This window comes from Hirundo rustica, chromosome 1 (assembly GCF_015227805.2).
Source record: "Hirundo rustica isolate bHirRus1 chromosome 1, bHirRus1.pri.v3, whole genome shotgun sequence".
Taxonomy (NCBI): domain Eukaryota; kingdom Metazoa; phylum Chordata; class Aves; order Passeriformes; family Hirundinidae; genus Hirundo; species Hirundo rustica.
In genome coordinates this window covers 115166826-115187084 of record NC_053450.1, presented here as the reverse complement: position 1 = coordinate 115187084, position 20259 = coordinate 115166826, and the positions used below count along the sequence as shown (strand labels likewise).

Genomic DNA, 20259 nt, shown 5'->3' with positions numbered 1-20259 from the left:
TGCCTTCCTCTGCCTATATGGAAGATTTCCAAGAAATCTTTAAAACAAATGATTGCTTTTATTGTCTAAAAGTTGTAGTATACAGTTTTATACCAAGAACTACATCTACTGAGAGAAATTGAGACAACTGAAGCCAGATGAAGTTGACAAGCCATCAGGTCAGGAAAAAAAGAAAAAAGAAAAAAAAAAAAAAAAAAAAAAAAAAAAGGCTTGTATTCATGTAAATATTAAATATTTCATTGTTAAAGGTTCTCTATGAGATGCCGATGTTGAAGACATTGAAGATGTTTCCTGTTCCATTAAGTGCACAAGACTCCAACCTTCTTAACTCAGACAGAATCTGGAAAGGAGACAGTTTGAAATGTCAGGGAGTATTTCCATTTTTCCATTAGCCTTTCAAGATTTTTGTGGTTTTAAATGCTCTTCAGTGACTGCTGATCTGTATCAACGAGTGTGAGAGTCTGAGATGGTCAAGGCGAGAAACTCTAGGTGTTGAGGCAGACTGGAACTGATGGTGTTTTGATGAGCACTGTGGCTTCCATTAATCATATGAGCAGACCTTCCTTCTTTTGGGGTTTCATCCCTTCTTTCCTTATTTTAAGGCTACTTGCACATTTATTTTTTTAGCGGTAGGGCTGCTGCTGACTTCTTTCCACCAGATGGCACCACAGACTGTGAGCCATAGCCACGATCTATACGTGTGTGTCCATACATATTTGTATAAATGCATGTGCATATGAACGTAGCCACGGACACGTATTTGTTGGTGAAAACCTGTGAGTGCTAGACACCTGCAAACCTCACTTTCCTCGTCCCTTATCCTAACACACAAGGCAGAAGGAGGAGCAAGACCAACCAACTCCATGCATTGAGATCACGCTAGAAACAATGCTTCTGTACTTGACACTTTCAGGGAACAGGCACTCCGTAGTATATAAAATAAACAGTTATTAAGAAAACAGTGCATTTTAAGAATTTTACTTTTTAGCATCATTTGAAGTAGCCACTTTCTTGTAAACTGCAAGACCTAATGCATGGTCATTCCCATATACAGTCCAGTTATTGGAGGATTATTTTACAGAATCCAAATCTGAAATTTTTTAATCCAATTGTTCCACATCCCAATATGGGATGCCTACCCAATGTTTCTGTAGGAAATGGGAAGGGAGTGCTTTTTTATCTTAACTGGTTACGTGCCTTATCTTAGTTTCACTCTCCAATAGTTTCATCTAACACATTCCCTGTAAGAATACTGTAGAGATCTGAAAGATGGGCATAATTTGATAATGGACACAGAAAAACTGTTTTAGAAGAAACTGGAAAATAATACTCAAAATATTCTTTATCTCGCAGGCTGGTATTTAAAACACTGCTGACAAATTTGGTTGTTAATTAGTATTCCCATTTTTTTCCTTAATTAATTCTCAGTTGTTTCAGTTTACTTTAGAAACAAAACTTTTCCTTGATCTGAAAAGTCTTCAATGGGGACTTTCAGCTGACTACTTAAGGTCTGAGGTCCTGCCTTTGTAGAGATGAGAAATAATAGTAATTCTTTTGAGGAAAATTATATTTAATTGTTACTATAAGTCCTTGCTGAAAAGCTGGTGTTTCGTGCTGCAATGTAGATTAAAGATGTGTGACCATTATTTACAAACAATTTATCAGATGCATAAAGGTTTTTGGTTTGTGATTAACTTCCAACTTGTTTTAATTTCTGACCTTTTTGTAATCCTGATGGCTTTCCCTCCATGCTTTTAAAGAGCTATCTTGGCTTGTGCTGTTTTCTTTACTTTGTAGGAATTCCCATAATCTATCACAACAGCAAAAGACACAACAGAAATTATACCCTCTTAGTGTATATGGAAGGAAAAAAGTTTGTTGCATTTTTTGTCCATCTGTCCACGTCCAGCTGTTACTTCCCTCCTTCCTGATTAGGTATCACAGAGGTGAAACTGCCCTCTTCTCACCCTATGCCTTCAAGACATTAATTTCCAGCCCCTTCCGAAATTATCTGCCACCTGCTTCCTCCTGTTCCTGCAGAAGACATCTTCAGCCTGTCTTATCCTCCAGCCTTAGCTAGGAGCCTATGCAATGCTGAACATACTGAAAACTTGCATGGGAACCACCAGGGGAAAAAATTCATCACTGATTGATCACCCAGGAACCAGCAGCAAAGGAAAGAAACCATGACTGATTGGCAAACTCATCGCACCAAAAAGCAAGTTGAGATTCTCCACTTAGATACCCTCTCTGATAGCCCAGAGACAGGGAAGTACCGAAATTCCTGTGAACATTAAACCAGGATGAAGGTTTTATGTGACAGGAAAGCTGCTTTGCATTCAGAAGGCTGCAATTTTGTCTCATAGCATTCCAGTGCCTTTGCTCCACGTGATATCCTGCAAAACAGGTTCTGTGTGTGAGACCCTGATCTTTGTATCCACGCTGCAGATGTTAAGCTCCAGGCTGAGCCTGCCTTGCATGACAGGCATGCTATATAAGCTGCAACACGTGTGGGAGACAATAAATCATGCTCTTTGGAAATACTGCAATAATCAATGACCAGGGAAGATAGATAGCTGGCCAGGGAAGATGGATAGTTGACTAGGGAGACATGTAGAAATAGGTCTTAGCTTTGCACGGTGGATAGAAACAGACTGAGTTGCTTGTTAATTGTTTGCTTTGGTCATGAATGTCATTTCTTAAAAGCGTACCGTAAAGTATATTTTAATGCCTTATCCTTTAAATCTCTTCTACGTCCCCTTCTTCACTCCTCATAATGCATTGGCCTGTGGGTTTGATGGTACCTAATTTGTACATTTTTGCTTAATTTGATGAACTGTAAGTGCTCTTTCAGCCTACTGTGTGCATCCAATAATCCAAAGTGACTGTGAAGTAGATAAGCCCTGTTGCTGCTTTGGAGTGCCTGATTAAAACAGATATAATGTGTTATAAAATCTCACTCAAACATCTTTATCCATCATAATACAGGGGTAAAAAACTGCCTTGGTTTGCTGATCTACTTTTTCTCCCTCATTATCAGTCTACTTTAGTAATTACAATGAAGTTAAAGCAGTAGCCTCCTCATGGTTCTCTGGGTGTTTTCTATTAACAAGCAATTTCACATTTCATTTTAATGCTAATGTCCCCCATCCCTTCACCTGTGTCTTGCCAGCCCAGAGCTGTCTCACACTGCCTTTTGGGAAAGGTTCCTCAGTTTCCCCATGCAGAGAAATGGGAATAAATGTCTTTGCTCAGCACTTCAGCACCTGTTTGAAAGCATAATTGATTGTGTTTGCAATGTATCTGGGACCTTCAGACACTTCTCTTTTTTTAAGAATACAACATGGATTATTTTCTAGATTTGCCTGTATGAACTGTAAGAGACAATATTTTTTCTATCTTCTCCTCTTTAGTCCCCTGCCAAGCTCAGATGCAGAGTAAGAGTGGTTAGACTTGTGGTTAGACAGCTCAGATCTGGCTCTGGCAAAAAAAGGTCACACTTGCAAGCTCTTGAGCCAAGCATAATAATCCCATCCTTTATACTGTACATCAGGAAGGAATTCTGTGTGCATTACCTGCGAGGAATTCTTCCTATACAAATACTCCCTTCTCCTCTGCCTTTCCTTCTCTACGCTTTTGGGGTTTTTTTTTTCATTTTCCCCTTTCACACGGTCCTTAATATCAGGATGCTCTAACCCACTTTTATTGAGAGGTTAAATGGAGCCAGAAAGCTCCAGAAAAATGTTCTGTCTCATCGACCTCCCCTCCAGGCTGCGTTCCGTAATTTCCCCCGCTGTGCTGAATTGCTGCTCCTCTCTGTGTGTGAAATAAGCAGTCGCTTCCTGAGAAGGAGACACGCTGCCTTCTGAAGTGCCCATTCAGCACGGCAGAGGACAAACTGTCTGGCAACAGGGGTGTGATTCAAGGGCTGCAATACACGGAGAAGAACAAAAGGAAGGAGGCACTGGAAAAGAGGATGAGGAGGTAAACAGAAGAAAGGCGGGAAAGCCCTAGGTTAAGGAACAAAGGCCAGAGAGCCGTGAATATTAAAACTGCTGGTATAATGATGAAACACCCAAAACAGAGCAGGTTTTTCAGACAGATAGAACATGCCGTGTGGGCTCGCTCATGCCAAGTAGCACTCTGCTGTGAAAATAGGTCCCCTGAAAGCAGTAATACATCGCACTGGCACATATATTTTAAGTGAAGATTGATTTTATTGCATGAAAGAACACCTGAAATAAATACTCAGAAAAACAGGAAGTTTGTGTTCCCTCCTCGCCACCTCCACCAATACATTGCAAATCTGAAGCTTTTCCCCAATAAATTCTTTTGATTTATTTTTGTTTTATATAATATTAAAACATATCGACATTAAGACTCACTCCTATTTTAAAATATAAATGCCAAGTTTTCCTGGCTATTAATGTTAATGTCTAGTACCCTTTTACCAACTCATGTTTCTGACTCCACTAAGTCCCATCAGGAGAATATTTTTGAGAGTCAAATTGTGTCAATCCTGCAGCTGGGCATGCACGAGGGGACTGTGGGTTAGGCAGGCCCTGGGAGAGTTGCATAGGACATGGGACAGAAAGTCTGGAGGAAAAGTTTTCTGCTGTTGCAAGTCATCCTTTTCCCATCAGAGTGACTGAAGATCACGTGCCTGAGCACAAGGGCCAGCGCAGGCAGCCCATGCCCCCCAAGATCTGTGTGTGCACATCCACTCAGCTGCTGCAGCTGGGACCAGCGCCCTGAGTGACCGTGGCTGGCCTTAGGTACATCCCTTTTCCATCATCGCTTCAGAAACCTTGGCCTTTCACAACGTAAATGCCATTGTCTTCTCACCAAGGTTAGTGAGCTTGGGCAGGACCAGGCTTTGTCCTTGCTGCTTCTACATTCGTCTACAGCTCCTGTCTCACACCACTGATCTCTGATCTCTCACCTTGCTGAGATACAGTCTCATGTAGGAAACTGCTATAAGAACTGAGATTTTATGAAGTTATTTGGGACTTTCTTTTAAATTTAGTAGTGAAAAACTCCAAGGCCCTGTCTGCTCTGCATCTTTTGAAACTGCGTCATTTCCAATAATCTAAGTAAAGGAAAGATCTGTGGTTAGGAAGCAAGGTTAGCCTCTCAAAAAAAAAAGCCACCTAAAAATTATGAAAAAATGCCCAGTGAAATACCAGACACACCATAACACTTGCCTGGCTTTGGGATTTGCTACTAAAACTAATGCCTGAATGCCCTGCAAGCTAGGCTCTGCTGTGGGCAGTGGGGTGAGAAAGGGCACACACCTCCACCCTTCAGGACCATGCAGAAAGGGGCAGCCATCTCATGCTGTCCCTTCTGATGACCTCTCACTGGAAGTAGATAATAGAGCTAGACTGAGTTTCACCTGTGTTTTGGGGATTAGTACCTAAACCAGGAAATTGAGTCAATCCTAGCTGCATCCACTTTTTCCAGGGAATCAGGGAATCATTGGAAAGACCTTTAAGATTTACCCCAACCATTAACGCAGCACTGCAGACTGTGTCTCTAAGTGCCACATCTACAGGCTTTTTAAATGCCTCCAGGGATGGTGACTCAGCCACTTCCTTTAGCAACCTGTTCCAACGCTTAACAAGCCTTTCAATAAAGAAAATTTTCCTAATATCTGATCTAAAACCCTCCTGATGCAACTTGAGGCCATTTCCTCATCCCATCAGCTGTTACTTGGGAGAAGGAACTGCCCCACACCTGGCTACAACCCCCTTTCACATATTTTCCTAATTAGCTCCTTCGGAGAGCTAAATAGAGGTGCTTGGCACTGATGAGGAAGGTAATCAGGCATATGAAATCATGCGTGGTTGCCTTTGCCTAGCCCTTGACGCTGACCCAGCAGAGCCTGACTGCATGGTGCTCCATCCCATGATTATTGTTCGAGTCCGAGGAGTGCAGCAAGGCAGCTGAGAAATGGAACTGTGAGTAATAATTAAGTTGCTTTGAGGATAAATGTGTGATCCAACTCTCTTGGCAAGGTGGAATAAGGTTGTGATTTTTCCAAGGTAGTTCATTATCATAGTCAGCAGTTTCTTTAGTGTTCTTGACATGTGGTCTCATTTTGCTGTTGCTGCAATTTTACTGGTGGTTTTGGGCTCTGCATGTGCCCTTTAGTTAGTTATGAAATTCTTACTTTTAGCTCCTTTAATTTCAATTTTGTTAGCACAGGGCTCTTGGGTTGCGATGTGCAATAGTGCTCTGACTGCAGCCCATAGACATGCACAGTTGATTGCGTGTGACATTTTCCCCTTATCTCCAAAAAAACTGTGGAGTAGTTTTGCTGTTCATCTTGCCCTTTTTCATTGCTCCTGAGCCCTGGAGTGTCTCTGTAAGGAGCACATTTACTGACGATTTGTATGGCTCTCAGTGCAAACTGAAATCAAGGGGAAAATGATCAAGAGACATCTGGGAAATCATTGCCCATCATCTTTGCATGCTAGGCTGCTTTGTGAGTGCTAATATCTGTAAGCAAGCCAGCCCAATAACTAGGTAATTTCTGTTAATCTCCATTAAAATTCAGGATTCTCCTGTGCTAGGGTAGAAAATTTAGATCAGGAAGGACATGTTCTGTCTTCATTGCTAACCTTTTGAGGGCCTTCTTTTTATGTTGTGGTGCATTTATGATGCTTAGATTCCCCATTTCTAAAGTGCCTTGCATCTGTTGGTCTCCCCAGAATGTATGGATGACGCTGGCTGAATTCAATAAAAAATGCCTTATCTTTGTATGTGCATTAAGAGGTTCCTCAGCAGACCCGCAAGCCAGATGATCTGTGCAATTTGTGCTGTATATTTCTTTGATGTGCCTCTAGCCCTGGCTTTTTGTGTGCCGTTTGCTCACATTGTGTGAGTACTCACCAGACATGAGTCTTTCAGAGCCTCTCACGCAGCCCCTTTGAAACTGCAGCCCACTGCGTTTGCCTTGAGCACTTCAAGACTCTTTGGGTGTGCTGTTTCCTAAATGATTTGATGCTGCTCAGCCATTTGAAGTGAAAAGTGCTTTCAAGCACAAAAGACTTTATGTTGATTTTTCTTTTGTTTTAACTGAATTCTTTGAGGAGAACAGGAAGGAGGCAGCTTTGCGAGGTGAGTAAATGATAGCTAGCCCTGTTGTGGGTACGAGAAACAAGGCTGTATGAACAAACACATGCAGGGTAATAGTCTACTTCAACAGTAGGTTCTCTTGCTAATTTGGAAAGCCGTTCCAGCTCTGGCTTGATTCCATTTCAACCTCAAGCTGTGAATAAGGAGGGCTTTTAAGCTGTCATTTTGTTAAAGACAGCTTTAAAACACAAGAGGAAGAGACGTCAATTACCAAAGCAAACAAACCTGTGGAAATAAAACTCTTTTCCTTGATATGTAATTCAACACCAACAGTGAATGCTACAAGATTTTGCCTTTTCGGGTTTTTTGGTTGGTTATTTTTTGTTTGCTTTGTTTTGTTTTCTTGGGGTTATTTTGTTTGTTTGTTTTTGTTTTTAATTATTCATAGGTTGTTTTGGTTTTTGTTTTGAGGGGAGGACTCAATGACCAGAAAGCTTGTTTCAGCAGGTGAGCATGTTAGCATATGAGTATGCAGCACAGGATTTGATTTCAGTAAAGTCAAAATTCAAGTAGGTTAAAAATTTAAGTTTAAAATTTAGGGTTAGTTAACTGTAAAATGTATTTACATTCTTCAGTACCTGAGAGAAGCATTTCTGGAGATAAAATAAGGTGTGATTTTTGTCCTTTTCTTTCATGGTATTGTTTCCAATCCTAGAATGAAATCATACTAAACCGGTGAATTTCAATCCTATGTATGACTCCCTGATGCATAAAGAAGCCTGGCAGAAAGGCAAACATCATTTTTAACCAAAACCATTAAATCAAATGAAACTTTATTTTAACAAATTGTGGAGAATTTTCTTGTGCCAGCTAGAAGTTACAACCTGAAGTGTAACTTTCTCAGAAATAACCAATAAGTTAATGATAAATAAATAATAATAAATAGACTCTGTATTTAATTACAGGGTCACAGAACAGTAAGGTCAGAAGGGACCACCAGTAGTCTTCTGGTCTAATCTCCCTACTCAAGAAGAGTTATTCTAGAGCAAATGGCACAGGATTGTGGTCCAGACAAGTCTTGAATATCTCCAGTGAGGGAGGCTACGCATCTTCTCTGGGCAACCTGTTCCAGTGCATGGTCACCTGCGCAGTGAAAAAGATCTTCCTCCTGTGCAAGTGGAACTTCCTGTGCAATCAAGTTTCTGCTTTCTTCTTTTGGGAGACACAACTAGTGACAGGTCCCAGCTAAACCCTGTGCCACTGACTATGACCCTCTGGGGTGAGCCACTCTGCCAGTTCTCTCCATCTCACCCTTGGCTCTTCCTGAGTTTGCCTATGAGGATATTGAGGGAGGTGTAGCCTAAAGCCTTGCTGAAGTCCAGGTGGACAATACGGGCTGTTCTCCCCTCATTCACCCAGGCAGATTTGCCATTGTAGAAGGCAATCAGGTTGCCAAGCAGGATTTACCTATAGTGAACCCATGCACACTGCTCCTGACCACGTTTTTGTCTGCCAGCTCTCTCAGCAGTCGTGGGTGCATCCTCTCCGGCTCCATGGAGCTGCAGATGCCAAGTTTGATGAGTTGGTCTCTAACCCTATCCTCCTTGACCACGGGAAAGCCTTCCTTCCATCTCTGGTTTTCCCTGGACCTAGGCCAGAAATTCCTGGGGGCTGGTCCTGTCAGTGAAGCCTGATGCAAAAAAGGCATTCAGTATTTCTGTGTTCTTATTCCACATTCCTTCTTCCTCCATAAGAGTACAAGGGCAAGGCCAGTTATTTCCCCCTGATAACAGAAACCTTGTGTTCAGCTGGTATAAACTACTATTGCTTCATTAACAATGGCAGTAGTATGCCAGATCATTCACTGAGATTCTTGGTCTATAATTAACTAATTTTGGTATCTCTTAATGAATGAACTGAAACCTAAGCAAATACAGTGAAATTATAGCCTATCTTTTTATTTCAGACAGAGCAGCATTATTTCCTCTCTGCTTTACTGATTGTAGTTTAATGTTTCACTTAAATTTACACTGGAAACAGAGGTCCAGGTCTGCCTTGTGTAGTCCTTGAAGTGAGTGGAAGATGTACACCCATGTCAGAAGAGAAATAATTCCCCATGCTTACTTAATATGTGTGTACTGCATTGTGGTGTTATTTCCAGCATGTGTTTCCTAGAAACAAAACACAAGGTAAAGCATGGTCAGCATGCATTCTAAGATGAAATTATAATATATGACTGCCTATGAATCCTGAGTGTGCTGCAATATTTTTATAGGAATGTAATTTTAATATAAAATCAATTTTATACAAAATACATGCAGCACAATTGCCTGCCTACTTTAGAGCTGTTAAGGAAAATAAACATATTAAGAAATATGCCTTCTTAACTAAAATCTAGTGTCTCTCCCACTAATATTAATCTTCAGCCATCTTTTATTTTTGTTATGAGTGCAACCGTACCAGAATGCTGCATCAGAGTTTGAAAGCATATGCACAGGCATTACACTTTCACAGACCAGTGCAAAGTAGTAAGTTTTAGCTCTCTGCTCAGCCCTTCTTCAGTTGTCTATTTCTGAGGCTGTGGGACAAGGTGGAAGAAGGATGTTGGGTTTGTGTGAGTGCAATTGAGAAAAGTTTAATTTGTTGCTGTTGTACGTCGTTTTACTGGAGTCTTTCCTGTAGAAATAATGAGCAAAGCAGGAAGAACAAATATAACTGTCTTTTGTCGTTCCAAACAGGAATACTGAGAAAAAGAAATTGTTTGCAGTTGAGTTAATGAATCCTGAATTGCTAAATATAGATATTGCAACCTCTTCACTTCCCTACCTCCCATGAGTTTCCTGTTGCATCTTTTCTTGTTTTCCCCATTGTGCTCTTATTATCTCATTGTAAACCTCTAATCTATCCCCCGTCAAGCCTTCCAGATCTGGAAGTCCATCATACCATAACTGGGTCACAGATAAATGTGGCCTGACTGGCAGCCTGGTTGATGGGTGGCAAAAGGCAAGCCTGTCTAGCCTTTCAGTGCTTCATCTGTTTTCTGTTTGAACTTCCCTTCTGCCCCTTTTATGGAAAAAAAAAATCCATTAAAAGAATATACTGTTGCTTTGAGATCTTTGTCTCACTCTCAGATTTGGTAAAGTTAACCAGTAGGTTCAGAAATTATGAGCTGTGGTCAATTAAACAATGGGAATACCTTGTTCCCCTAAAAACAAAGATCTAAATGGGCAGAAAATAATAGAAAATATAAAAATCTCCATAGTTAACACAAACAACCACCCCCAAAAATATCCCTCCACCAAACCACACAGATTATTTATGTTCATTCACCCTTGTGGCTTGAGGTATGGGGTGGTGGATTAGTTTTAGTGTGGGTTTTGGGGTTTTTTGTTTTCTTTGGTATTTCATGTTTGAGGGGTTTTTGGTTTGAAAGGGTTAGTTGGTGTTATTGTTGTTGGATTAGGTTTGGGGTTTTTTACAAACTGAAAATGTTTACTAACAGCAGATTGTAAGGAATCAGCTCATGTGAGTGCATGGTGTATTCCTAGTGTCTTAGTAAAAAAGTGAGATTTTATACAAAAGCTGCTGAGGGCAGAGGACAACTCTGAGGCAAAGGAGCTCATATTATGCTCACTGATATTGATGCTGCATCAGGATTGTGGGAAGATGGGGCATCAGGGAGCCAGTTGTGGAATCATCGGTTGCGACTCTGCTCTTTGGTTAAGGGAGGAAGCAGGACCCTGCATCTTTGAATTTTTAACTCAAAGCTACTGTCTTTGTTTTAGCAACACAATCATACCAAGGGAGGAATACCTGCCATGAATCTGGCACATCGTTTTAATTTTAGGTAACAGAGATTCTGTTTGTAGTACAAGACAGAGAAGCACATCCTGGACATTCTTGGGTGCATGTATTGAATAGGTGCTCCTTTGCTCCCTCAAAGGATTCCTGTTGAGCAGGACTATGGAGTGCCCACGACATACTTTGGCCACCACTTAGGCATGACCTGTGCATACTTGAACTCTAGATATTAGGTGTCTGCTTGGGGAAGAAGGAGACAAGGAGGGAACTCATGGGATTTGAAGTAACCTTCAAGTGTTTCAGAGGTCATGAAAGCAAATCTTGAGAGATGCTTCACTGCTCTACAAGTATAAAGTGTGAAACAAGCTGAAAAGCATCAGCATCAGTCAGACTGAAGGGTGAGAAATGAGTGATACTCATTAAAAAAGTCATGTTACAGTATTGGTTACAACACCCCACTTACTCTGTGGGGTTTATGATTAAAAAACAATCCCTACCCACAAACAAACAGCAAGGCCTTCCATCAGATCAGTGTCTATTGTGACTCTAAGCCATGCTTAGGAGCAGTTCGTAGATGAGAGCTAGTTGTGTCCTGTGCACTGCATGGCTGCAGGCATCTCACTTTCTTTCAGCTGTCAGTGTGTCTCCTGAGATTTATCTGGAAATTACAACTGGCATTGTGCTAGGCAGGCGATGAAGGATAAATAGCTCCTACAGGTAAAAAATTACTCATTCAAACTACCCCAGTCTCAATAAAAATGTGGTGTGATGGAGGTCATCTATCTGGACGGCATTAAGACACTTAAAATGTGTCTAATTTAAAGCCATATGTATAGTTAGGCAGTCTGAAACGAATTTGTAAGACCATATCTAAGTGAAAGCATGGCTTAGTTCAATTATACCCAGCTGAAATCCAAACTAGAACTTAGGGGCTAAGATTAAGTCAGACTCTCTTGGAGATTCAGAGAGCTAAAATACAGGCTATGGGGTTTAGAAAACACATTTATACAAACAAATTTTTTTTTAATCTTAAGTTCCTACTTTTACAAGCTCTTCCTTATTTGCAGAAGCTCTGTTTTGAAATCTATGTTTCATCTGCTGGATTTGCTTCTAGTAAGCAGTAGAGCATAAGCTTAATGTGGTACTGTATTTAATTGCCTGCACAAGCAGAGAGCTGAAGTAAAACGTTGTACAATGGAATTACACTGCAGCAGAAATACAAGGTGTGTGGTGATGAGGAATCAGCCTCTGAGAGTCTCAATCACTACAATGTGAAATTGCTTCAGCAGAGTGAAATAGCTTAGGACTGAGTGGGCAGGACCAGAGCCAGTGAGAATCAGACTTTGTGCTGGTGAGCATTTTCGCCCCTTCCTTCTCCCCCACCACCCAAGTAACTCACTAATTATAGCCAGGGATTTTTTTTACTTATTTCTCATTTCTGCTTGTATTTTTACTTACAATTACCTTTTAAAGAGATGTCACCAACAGCTTCATTGTTTCAGTTTCCTGAGCACTGTAGAAGAACACAGAAAAAAAGTCTTCTGGTACATACTGACTGTAAGTGACCTTTGGCAGGTCTGAAGACCAAGCAATGCAAATAGCTGTCATTTATACCACCAACATATTGTCTTTCCTGGTGGAAATGTGGTATACAAATGCATGATTGCCTTTGACCTCTGGATGCAACATGAAACTTGTGTATCTAAGTAATATGAAGCAATCCTTGTGCAAAAGAAAAAGGAAACAAAATGCTTTTCCCCCCTTAATTAACTCAGAGAATATTAATAACATCTTTGAAAAAAAAAAAAGACAAAATCCTCTCATACTTGCAGCAGTAACAATCATTTTTACTGAGCCAGTGAAGAGTTGTACTGCCCTTCCATCTCACCTTTAGGATAGCAGTAAATCTTGCTTGGCTGAGGAACCAATATCATCTAAAAATAGCCTGTATCTGAGTGGGAAATGCAAACGGCTCTGTTCCTGCAGTCTGTCTGTGGGACTTCTGTCAACCTGTATCAGATTCCAAATATTTGGGTAATTTCTTAGCTGAAAATGTGAATGTCCTTGCTTATACTTGGAGTGTCTTTTTCTGGGGGCAGAAGTCATTTAATAAAATAGATTTCATCCCAAGCATAAGTTTTCTGAGTGGTAGGTCGAAGAATCCATTTTGAGCTCAGATAATGCCATTAAAACAATTCACAAAGCTCACAGTACACAGGTATTTCTAGACTCTGTTTGAAATGCAATTGCAAATTCTTCCTGAAAGGCTATGAGTTTCTTGAAAGCGTCATCTTATTCTATCTCTCAGTACTATTGATCTGTGTCTCTATCCCCTTGGTCAGATAGAGGGAACTTCAACTGGAGACTGCTAGTAAGGGATTTAACAAAGGAGTTGCTCCGAGATTTCCACCATGGGTCTTCATAGCATAGAAAAGGAGATTTAGCAATGTCAGCCATTATACATCATGGGGTTGCTGCTATTCCTCACTGAAAAGGGAGATGTTAAGATAAATTGTGGAGAGAAAAGCAGTGTGACTAGCAGTTTTATCATGTTAGCATGTTACAGTATTCTTGCCACACTGTAGAAAAATACTGTCAGTAATGCAGTGCTGAAATAGTAATGTAACTTATTTTGGCTGAAGAGGGTGTTTTGACCCTCTTCTGGTTTGTGGAAACATGTAGGAGATGCTGCTCTCCTTTCAATTTGGCAGAGAAAAATATACTAACATGAATTAAAAAGATGGTAAATGAATCATGCAGTAGTTATCTCTAAGTAATAAGTCTATTCAGAGATGGAGAGTGAAAGATGCAGAAGTCATGGGCTTTTTTTCAACCTGTCAGAGGTAGGTTGAAGAAGTTGTTTTTGAAGATTTTATATCTGAGAGCAAAAATCATATTACTAATATGTACTACTATATCATGCACTACTATAAAGATATACATTATGAACTACCATTGCTAATTAGAAAAAGAGAAAAGTCTATTCATTTAAACCATGGTGCTAAGCTGCTGGGTGTTGGTTCTTCCTAAGTTGCTTTAAACTTTCAATGTTTTGTAGCCATGCAAGTATCTGTTCAATACTTTTCACTGCTTGAAGAGAAGAATGAAAGTAGGTCAGTAATATTTCTTCTTAACCATATATTGTTCAGGAAGTGCCTTCCTCTGAAAAATCTGGTATTGTCATTCTGAAAGGACATTTAGGGTTATTAGACAACTATTTCAGATTAATCTTAGGAAAAGTTTAACACTTATGTTATCTAAGTATGGAATAGTCCAGCTTTTCATGCTGATGACCTATTGATGAAGATAGTGATATATAAACTGAATATTCTCAGTGTAAATGTTACAACAATCCTCAAAGAAATACAAAAATTGTTTTCCCCGCCACATCCTATAACATTAGAAACCATAAAAATAAGGCCTCTTTTTCCCCATATGGTGGAGGATTGGGTGATTTTTGTTGGGATTTGTGTAGATTTAGGGAAAATTTTTTTGCACATTATCTTCAGTAATTTTCCTGTGATGCTGAAGATTCTGAAATAAAAATGTTTTTCTTAGGGCCTGTTTATGTATATCCTTGATGTAAGAAGACCGGCAAAAACACTTGGATGCAGGTTTAAATCAATGTCTGATCAGGAAAGTGCTTAAGCATAGGTTTAAATGAAAGGGCAAACAAAAATATCATTTAACTCAAACCAACCCTGTGTGTTCTCCACAACCAAAACCAGAGGTTTAGTAATTGAAATTATTTTACAAAGTTCATTCTGCTTGGAGGATTTGACTCTGCTCCTCTTCTTTGTAGACACAAGCACATCAAATTCCTTAGGTTTTTAGAACACCCAATACCTTGCAAATACTTTGGATGGGCCGGGATGTACTGGACATCAAGAATGAAGGAAGTTTTTTCTGTTCTTTCTCATTACCAGAAAGATGATTGAGCTGCTTTTTTCTGAACCATGCCTCTTGTGCAAGGAGTTTGTCATCTCCAAACAAATCTCCATAGGTAAACGAGCAGTGGAGGCTGCTAAACCAGATTATTTGTGCAATACCTCAGAATTCACTGAACTGGGTTTTTAGCAAGTGGTAAAACTTAGCTCAGCACTTTCTCCATTTCTAGCTTCTTAATTTTGGGAAACTTAGAGCCAGTTAGCTTACATGATTAGCTGATGGGGGAGGTAAACAGGAACAGATAACTTTCTTCTGTCTCCATCCTATTTTGAAATAGTAAAAAATATGTTGACAGAACTTTTGATCTTGAAAAGAAAGTGCTCACTGGGAGCCTTAATCACTCAGAGAGGCCAGTGCCTCTTCAGGTCAAGAGGCATGTAACATTTGAAAATTCCAATCCTACTATTCTAGGTACCAATCTTCTACTCTACTTCAGCACCTTTTAGAAATGGCTTGAGTCTGAGCTAGTTTTCCTTGGTCTCTTCCAAGGAGAAGAACACTGCAGGAGCCAGTCCAGCTCTTACTGAGCCAAGCTCTGAGAAAGGCCAGAAGCCTCACTCTCGGGAGGCATCTCCTTATCTCCCTTGATCATAAAGAAAGCCCTGGGAAACCACATTGCATGTAGAAGTCGAGCTTGAGGTGCCCAGGCTTGGGTGGGATCTTACTTTAAAGTAATCACAGAAAAAACTGTTTTCCTCCCTTTTTGGGTTGTACCATTTAAGGCAGTTGGGAAATCTTGCTCACAGTGAGCTTAGAAGAGCAAATGTAAGGAAAATAGTTCCTTTGCATTTCCTCCTCTTGTGTTGCTCAGCATCTGGACAGCTCTCAGTGTCACGATAGTGGTCTTCTCTCTTTGCACTATACCTCTTCCATGAAAAAAGCAGGAGATTCCAGCCTCCAGGGATCTTATTCTAACAGTTTTCATGAGGGCAAAATCCATGTCCAAAATCCAAATTTTGCCTGAAAAGGCAGAATTGCTTTTATTGAGGATAAGGGAAGAAGAAAAAATTGTCAATTTTCTCAGTAAAATTAGGCCACTAAGTATTAGTGAATCAGAGGATTTATCTTTTATCCTTTGTACTGTTATTATTTTTTTTTATTTTATTTTGCCTTTTTTCCTTAGGGTACTAGTATTGTACAGGATATTAGCTTTGTATTTTAGCCACTAGGTGGAGAAAGCAAGCCTTCTGTAATTTAATAGCATCTGTTGTATTATGCTATTCTGACCTAAATTCCATAGATACTTTGAAATAAAAAGGTCCCTTCTTTCCTGCAGTACCTCAGAAGGTAGAATAGCAATGAAGAGTGGGGAGTGACTAGCTGAAACCTTGCTGTAATAGATTTTAAGAAAATATGTTGGAAAATCAGTCTTAAATGCAAAAGCAAGTATATCACAGACAGCCTCGTACAGTCTTCTGAACTGGAATTTTGATCATCATTCCTTCTGATACTTGTGTTACTAGGAGAAAGGAGCTGTGCTACCACTGCAAAAATATTGTACAGAGAGGGTGGGCATCTTCTCTTAGAGCTTAATCGCCTGCCACATCTTCATCGGGATGGAAAGAAAAACAGTGGTTGTGTACAGGCAGCTTGTGATGGTGCCCATTTTAGAGGGAGGTGGGAGCCATTGTTTAACACATCTGAGCACATAGGTAAAGTATAAATTCTTAGCTGGGAATGTTGAAAGACATCCATTTTGGAAGATTGAAAGACATTGATTTTGGAGCGATTCAGTCCAAAGAGGCTCCTCAGTGAAGCCTTACCCCAAGCTGTTATGGGTGGAAGTTAACCCTCATCCTCTTATCTTTTAAAGCAGTGTTTTAATATGAATACATGCATTAGAAGGGAGGTAGTAGCAATACATCTTATTGCAGATGATGTTTGAAGAAACAATAATGGGTTTGGTTTGTATTTGTCAAAAATGATCACTGCAGCTGTCTTTCCTTTAGGTATGTGCTGAATTTTATCCAAATATGCTAATCATTCCCTCAACCTTCTCTGTTGTCCTGATCCTACTAAAACTATTTTTTCTGTAGTATGGAGACCTCCTTTGGTCTAGTTATGAAGTAATTTCAAATATCTGTGAGACAGCATGTGCCCCTTTTTAGGTAGCATATATTCCCACTAAAGACAGTTCCCAACACTAAGCTTCCTGGAAAACATCCCTGGGAGGCAGTTTCCGTCTTGAGGATTGACAGAATTTTTCTTCATTCAAAGCCAGTGTGAAAACCTGATAAGCCTCTTCCTTCCCTGTCCATCCTAATTCTATCCTGACCATGCTGTCTAATTTGGGGAGTGAGTTTCTTGCCAGCATTTTCTGCTTCAGAGGGAGGAGTGGTTTTGGGTGTTCTATATGCTTGCAACCCATCCTTTTTGCACCTATTTAGTTATAGCAACCTAATATTGCAGTTTCTGTTGACTTCTGCAGGAAATAACTTAGGCCAATTGTCTTCTTAAACCATGTTCAGGAGTGCAGCACCGTGAATCATGAAGATACATTTAAGTTTGACCATGGACTACATTCACTGTTGGCTAGAATCAATCTCTTAACAAATTGTCCTGTCCCATATAGCAAAAGGCTGCATAGAAGTGGTTCAAAAAGAGAATGCAGAGATGATGGATCTTGACCAGTGAAATCAGAACTATTTTCCAAGAAATTTAAAGACTTTTCACCTATTTTGAGCTGTCACTCCAGCTGAAATGAGATCATTTTCCTGTCTAAGGTGCAGTATAGGTAATTCATTTTGCAGCATGCAATATATGGTGAATTCTTCAGGTGGAAAACATCAAGGTATAGAAATACATAGAGAAAGTACATAATAAATGAACAGGCAATGCATTTATAAACTCCTTTTAAGCTAAGAAAAGGACCTCTTTAGATTCTGATGGCTTCGTTGATTATAGCAGTTAATTGCTGGTTTCTATTTCCATTAAATTCTTCCACTACAGATTTGGACAAAACCATATAAAGCAATGAGGATGTTATTCTAAGAATTCTTGTAGCCCATCAAACAGTGTCTGAAAATTGTTTAGCTTCAGTGTTAATTCATGGTCACTTCCAAACAATTTTTTCATTCAGTTTGGTATTGTAGGATTTTGTGCTACTGCTCTTGATTGTTTTGTTTTCCTTTATTATTACTCTTTGTACAGGTAAAGAGATGAGTTCAATTTTTACATGTATTATCAAAGTTAAAACTTATATCTCTGTCTGTCCCCCCCCCCCCCTTTTTTTTTTTTTTTTTTTTTTTTTTTTCCTTCCCTCTGCTATCCTGTGCATATCTGATCCTTGGCTTTCTTTCTGGCTCTCATATATATTTTTTTTATGAAGAAGGGGAGAAATAAACCACTGATATTTAAAGTGGGTTAACTTAGCTTTTTTAAAAATTATTTATTTTCAACACTAAATAGACTGCACTGATTGATGTTAAGCCTTATCAGTAGGCTATAATTATAATAAGTTTTTTTTTTTTTACTTCATGGATTGTGTAAACTAGGTTTTTGATCAACTAAAGAACTCTTATACATACTGCTGGACTAACTGAAGATCAGCTCACCAGCAAAGTTTGATATGTGAGTTGATGACTTGTCTGAGCCTTGCTGATAGCACTCGTGAAAACAGTGCTCAGAAAGAAAAGGAACATTGAAGGGTAACACAACGATCAAAGCCAGTGTGTGTCTGAGCCAAGATTATTGCTTTGTTCTCATGAGTTATCTCATCTCTAAAGGGAATTATAGAATGTGTGCGATCCTTTTTTAGAAGAGAGCCTTGGTTTTCTCATCTCTTTCAGAATACCTGTAGTAATCAATTTGAATGCATGAGCTGCTGTGAATGGGATCTGACATTGTTGCCATTGAAGGGGGTGGGAGGAGTCCCAAAAACTTCCAAACAGGACAAATAGGGATTTAAACGCCTGTCAGGCTTAGGTGAATGCATGTCACGTTCCCCTCAGCTTCTACTATGTTACAGAGGCAAACATATCGCAAAGGGATGTGGAGAAGTCATCAGTGCAGAGAAAGCGATTGGACACCTGGGAAATAAGACCTAGGAAGATTTTTTTCCGTCAGAAGAGTGGGAGGACACAATGTAGCAGCCTTCAAAAGTATGAAACAGTTCCGTGTGAAGGAAGGAAGGAGTCTGCTTTCCTTGTCACTGATAGATGGGACAAGAAGAAGTAGGCTGAGATTTCTGTGAGATTTCTTTTCCAACTGAGGAGAATGCTGACTTGAACAGTTGGTAGGTACCCAGTCAGGCTAAGGAAAGTATGTTTCTGAGTACAGGCTAAAGAAGCATTTTGTGGGAATGATTTAGACTAAATATTAGGTTTTCTGTGGACTTTGTAGTCTGTGATCTCTTCGACTGCAGAAATTTTAAATAAATAAGGAAGGACCTTTAGATCTATTAAAACGGATTTGGTTGATAACAACATGCTAAATCTTATCTTAGAAATCGTATCTCACAGAAAAATTCTGCAAAACAACAATTCAGACCCATTCCATTCACAACAATCCAGATCAAATTCTGGAGACATATATATATATATGTAAGTATAGAAATGTTTAAAAACATACATATGGACATAGGGGAGAGGAAGAGGTTTGAAAGGCCCACATTTTCTGGGTACTCCTTCTAAAAGAAACTAAGAACAATTGAAATTCATTTCTATACAACCACTCCTCCCTGTGACAAAGTAAGAATCTTAGTTAAAAGGCTTCACCCTTCAAAAGTTAAAATAATTAGAAAATATGATGATGTCCCCAAAGTTGAAGATGGAAATTGAGCCTGAAATATAATCTACAACCAATGTACATTGCTTCTGGGCATGTGGGGTTTTACCACACCTATGATAAAATGGCAAACAGGCTTTTCCAGGGACGTGTTGTCAGGCACGTAGACTATATTGATAATGACTATAGACACACCAACAGTGAGGTTAACTGAGAGGAATTGGAGTGGTTGAAAATTATTGAGTATATTATTGAGGTTAGTAAGCTCAGTCCCATATATTTAGTAACTAAAATATTAAGCCCAGTGGTCAGTAGAAGACTGCTGGAGACTTCTAAAGTGTTAGAGTAGTACTCTTTTCTGTAATTTACATTTCTTTTTTTTTATATTTGAGAATGTTTTTGTTATGGAATAAAATGTCATACTTACAGATGCTAGAAGCTGACTTCTGCACCAATTTAGTGTTGCATCTTAAATAAGCAGTTGTAAATGAAAGTTAAGGCAAGGATGGCAGGTATGGATGGTGAGGTATAAGTCAACTTTTCCACTGTGAATAACAGGTACATTGAAGTTAGGCTGTGGTCTGTGTAAAACATAAAGAAAAGCAGCTTGGATTAGATTGGGCTGAATAAAAAAGTCAGGGAGGGAATTATAAATATATATAGACCATGACATGAACAGGAAAGCAAGATAGGACAGTGATCTTT

At 39.5% G+C, this 20259-nt stretch overlaps 1 long non-coding RNA gene across 1 annotated transcript; it reads left to right on the top strand.

Moving 5' to 3' along the window:
* Positions 1-5820: 5820 nt before the first annotated feature.
* Positions 5821-9327, top strand: LOC131378639 (uncharacterized). Its single transcript, XR_009208291.1, has 2 exons — positions 5821-5960; positions 8046-9327. It is a non-coding gene; the product is annotated as an uncharacterized LOC131378639 (long non-coding RNA).
* Positions 9328-20259: the final 10932 nt, after the last annotated feature.